The 4,827-nt window shown below is 31.4% G+C and overlaps 1 long non-coding RNA gene across 1 annotated transcript; it reads right to left on the bottom strand.

Moving 5' to 3' along the window:
- Window positions 1-755: 755 nt before the first annotated feature.
- LOC113786930 (uncharacterized) lies at window positions 756-4,014 on the bottom strand. The gene is made up of 3 exons (XR_003473186.2): window positions 3,836-4,014; window positions 2,595-2,750; window positions 756-1,540 (listed from the first exon to the last, which is right to left on the bottom strand). It is a non-coding gene; the product is annotated as an uncharacterized lncRNA (long non-coding RNA).
- Between the last annotated feature and the right edge of the window lie 813 nt (window positions 4,015-4,827).

Genomic DNA, 4,827 nt, shown 5'->3' with positions numbered 1-4,827 from the left:
GATGGACCAAAAATATTTTCAAAACACTTATACATATAGGTTGGTTTCACTAACTCTATAATATCTCCTAAACTGAATACTTATTTGGTCGCAAATAAAACTAACAAACAATATAACTTATATAAATTCTAATTTAATTAAATAATTCAACTAATATTTTATCAACTAAAATAAATCAAGAAAGACAAGAATACCACTCACATATAACAAAATAAAACAAACATATCTAACCCATCAATTTCATGATTATCGAAACTAATCAAATAAAAATGTCCATTTATGAAATAATGACATCATAAATAGTCCCCATGTAATTGTCACGTCAAAACAATTAAATAAAAATGAAGATTATAATTATTTAGGTAGAATAGAGTGTGATAAAATTTAATTTGATTTATTTACACATAGAATAATTATTAATTTAATAATAGCAATTACTAAAAAGATACACATATAATATATATGAAAATTTTGGGGTGTTACAATGTCCTCCACAAGGGCTTTGGTAAAGACATAAGTCTGAATATGGTCATTATCAATAAATTTGTGTCAAAAATACCATTTTGAATGAGAAGTGTCGACAATACACTCTTTAAAGCAGTTTTTCTAATACAATTTATTTGATTGGTTAAAATATAAATAGGTCCCACCAAATCAAGAGGATTCCATATAAATTTTGTCGAGCCCATGTAATTTTAACCAATAAAAAAGAGTGTGTTAGAGAGTTTGTTACTAGCACTATTCATTTTGAATAAACCAAATAATTATTAATGAAAACTATCCAAGACATAAGATATACTAAATATACAATAAACAAATACAACTCAAATAAAAGTGACTCAATAAAAAAATTTCGAACAACACCACACCATTCCAAAACAAACATCTAAAAGGAAGAAAAAAAATTCAATTAAGTCAAAGATCTCATGCACATAATAGGGTATGTCCACCAATGATGAAACTCAAACTTGAATCCTTTGACATTTATTCTGAGCCACCATCAAGACCATAATTTGATATATTCTACAATATACCTTAAGTCATGCTCCTTTCATTGAAAGATAATAGCATTTCAAGCTTTCCAAAAACCCCAATGCAAGTCACCCAAACTACATGCAAAATGTTGCTAAGTCTTTTAAGAAACAAACATAAACCACTGAAAGGTTGAACATGTTCCATTACATTATTTTACAAAACACTGCTAATACCCATCCAAACCAAGACCAACTTACAAATATTACCAAAATATCCACACCCAACAAATAAGCGTTGAAAAGTTTCAAGTAAACTGCATCCACTTGCACAAAGTAAATCTGTAAAAGTTGCTCTGATATGTAATAGATTATCATTTCTTGGGAGTCTGCCTTGTAATAACCTCCAAACAAAGAGAGAGTCGTTCACTGGAACAATTTTATTCCATACAAAATCACACAAATGAGACTTTCACTCATCGAATCTGACATCAACAATTGATAAGCTCCTTTAACTTAGAACTTATCCCCTAGACATTTCTCCAAGTCAACCTATCTAGAATATTTTCCTGCAAAAGAATATTACCATCCACAACATCAGTCACCACTATGTCTGCAACCATAACATTGTTATCACTAGTCAAACTACACAATCTACTAAAGTGATTTTTTAATACAACATCCTCACCCACGGATTATGCCAAAATAATGAATCTCTCCGACTACAAATTACATTTCCCAATTTTTTTAAAAATCAGTCAACTTGGTTATTCCGAAACTCATCTTCTACCTTTTGAATATCTCTCCACCATACATAATCTATTTCCAAACCTCAAACCACATTAGTATTTAACAACCCCTATTTTTTTCTAAAACTCTAAACCACAAAGTATTCTTTTCTAACGTTAACCTCCACAACCATTTTCTTAACAAAGCATAATTAAAGGTCCACACATCACACACTCCCAAACTACCCTTCTCCATTGATAAACACACTTGATCTCATTTAACCCAATAAATTTTCCTACCTTCTTCACTTCCCCTAATAAAATATTTTAAACAAGATTCAAGCTTAGAGATGAAACCCGAAGGAGACTTGAAGATAGAAATGAAGTAAACTAGAAGTGCATATAAGACAAATTTACTAAAAACAAGACAACCATCCATATATTAATAACGAAATTTCCACTAAGATAAACGTTTATTGATTTCATCAATTATCGGGTCTCAAACCTGAAACCTCCTCAGGATTTTCACCAATTGAAAGACCATGATATTTAAACAATTTTTTTTCCAATGTACAGTTTAGAATCCAGGTTGCTTCCAAATAGATATGATGCATTATCATTAATTCCTTCAAGCATGCTTTTGTAGAAATTTATGTTCAAGCTTGAAACCAATTCAAAGAGGAACATTATCTCCGTAATGACTCTAATATTAGCCCAATATTTTTCACCTAAAATCAAAGTATCGTTAGCGAATTGAAAGTGAGAAACTTTAAAAGCAGTCCCTTCACCAAAAGGGAAGCCTGTGAAACTACCATATTCTGTTGTAGCCTACAACAAAGCGTTAAGACCCTTAGTAGCTAAAATAAACAAAATAAGGGAGAATGGATCCCCTTACCGCAAGCCTCTCCGAATGGGGAATTCCTAAGTAGGAATCTCGATAACAAGCAACGAGACATTGGCTGAACTATCACAATCCGTAATCCAATTTCTCCATCAAGGCAAAAAATTTCATTATCTTCATCAAGTACTCCCAATCCATTGAGCCGTAAACCTTTTCAAAAACAACTTTGAACAAAATAAGTTATTTATTTCTTTTGTTAGCTTCATCGACAATCTTCTTAGCAATAAGAATACTATCCAAAATTTGTCGACTTTTTATAAACGTCAGTTGAGAATTTGAGATTACACAACCAATGACCTAAGGAAACATCCTGTTGAAATCAATATCTTGTTGTTAACAATATCGTTGTGGGACAACTTACACTCGGTTTAGACTAACATTAATTTATTCATCATGTTTGTTCCTAAAGAGCCACTTGGTTCAGGGTGTTACCCACCTAGTTTTGGTATAGTAATCCAAACATCATTCTTTTGGAATTGATTAAGTTCTTTTTGCATAGCCACAATCCATCTATCATATGTTAGAACTTCCTTAATTGATGTGGGTATCACTTGTGATATCATGATTTTAATGGAGTTATCTTTGAATCTAGTATATATCATGTCCTTATCACAAAATATGACAAAATGAGAGCATCCTAATTCAAAAGATATCACCTCTCTTAAACAAAATAAAATTTCATCCAATAAAGTAAAATATGAGAAATGTAAGTGATTATACAAAAATATGCCCCATATCTATATATTTTTTTTATGAATGATGTGGGGATTACCACTAGTTGCTCAAGTTGAAGTAACTTTAGTGGAGGAGCACTAATGACACGCACTCCCGAGGTGTAATGAAATTCATTTGATCTCTGAGAACCATACTTCTTTGATGATGATAAAGAACTAGGTGAACCGAATTTTTCAACTATGATAGTTATTTAGTCTCACACTAGGTTTGTCAAATTTATTTTTAAACTTTAAAAGTTAGCCGATTATTTCAGCTATTAGCTCTCAACAATGATTCTCTTTTCTTCAAATGACTTTGTTCCTTGAATGTGGGTTCCTTAACAACTTCAAAGAGTTTTAAGTTAGGCGGTACAAGTGCTTTGAGAACTAAAAGTCTAAGTAAAGCATAAGTAAAGAGAAAATACATATAAATTGTAGATATGCTTTTGACTACGATGGATTAAGATGCGCCTAAATTGATATTTACAACGAGTATTTATAGATTAATGATGAAAGCCTTACATCTATTAGCCATGATCATGACCATCTAAAAATGGCACTCTAGTTGTTGTTACACGACTAAACCCGAGTGGTTGTGTTTGAGGTCTTGCCTTGCCACTACTTGTCTAACATTCCCATGTTTTGTGATTGATTATGTGGTGCCCTTGCATATTCCTTCTCTTTCTTTGTAGGACTCCATGGGAAATAGTTGTTGATGATTATCCCTTCCTTTTCTCAATTTATTTATAAATGGGGAAACAAGTGGTGGGACCAAGTCATCCACTAGTATTCTTTTTGAATTCTCTTTAATGTAATTAACGGACAAATAAGCTTTAGTGTAGTCACAACAAGAAAACAAGGATTTTGTGAGGGCCAAAAGCCCTCACAAAGGGGAAGAAGCAGTCACAAAGGGGAAATTTGTGGCGGCCTTAGACAGCCACAAATACGGTGGTCACAAACATTTGTGGCGGCCAAAACGGCCACAAAGTTTGAAAAGTATGTTGCCTTTTCTGAGGGCAAAAGCCGTCACAAACGCCTGCCTTTGTGAGGGCATAGGCAGCCACAAATGGCTCACTTTGTGAGGGCATAGGCCGCCACAAAAGACAGACTGATTTTAAAAAGTTAAGCCTTTGTGAGGGCCTAGGCCGCCACAAATGCTTCCCTTTATGAGGGTTTAGGCCGCCACAAAGGATCATCCAGATTAAAAAATTAATATTTTGTGAGAGCTTAGGCAGCCACAAAATATTAAGTATATTAAAAAATTAATTTTTAAATTCGAAATTAATACTTTATTATAATATTATATATAATAAATTAATATGAATATAAATTGAAAATTTAAATTTAAATTACAATTAAATTTAAATTTAAATTACAATTAAATTTAAATTTAAACTAAATTTAAAATTTAATATCAATATAAAATAAATTTAATATATAATAAACTAATCTGAATATAAATTAAACATTTAAATTAAAAATATAATATTACAATTTAATTATCATTTAAATTA

The sequence above is a fragment of the Cicer arietinum genome, chromosome 1 (assembly GCF_000331145.2).
Source record: "Cicer arietinum cultivar CDC Frontier isolate Library 1 chromosome 1, Cicar.CDCFrontier_v2.0, whole genome shotgun sequence".
Lineage (NCBI taxonomy): Eukaryota > Viridiplantae > Streptophyta > Magnoliopsida > Fabales > Fabaceae > Cicer > Cicer arietinum.
This window is presented reverse-complemented; position numbering and strand designations above follow the sequence as displayed.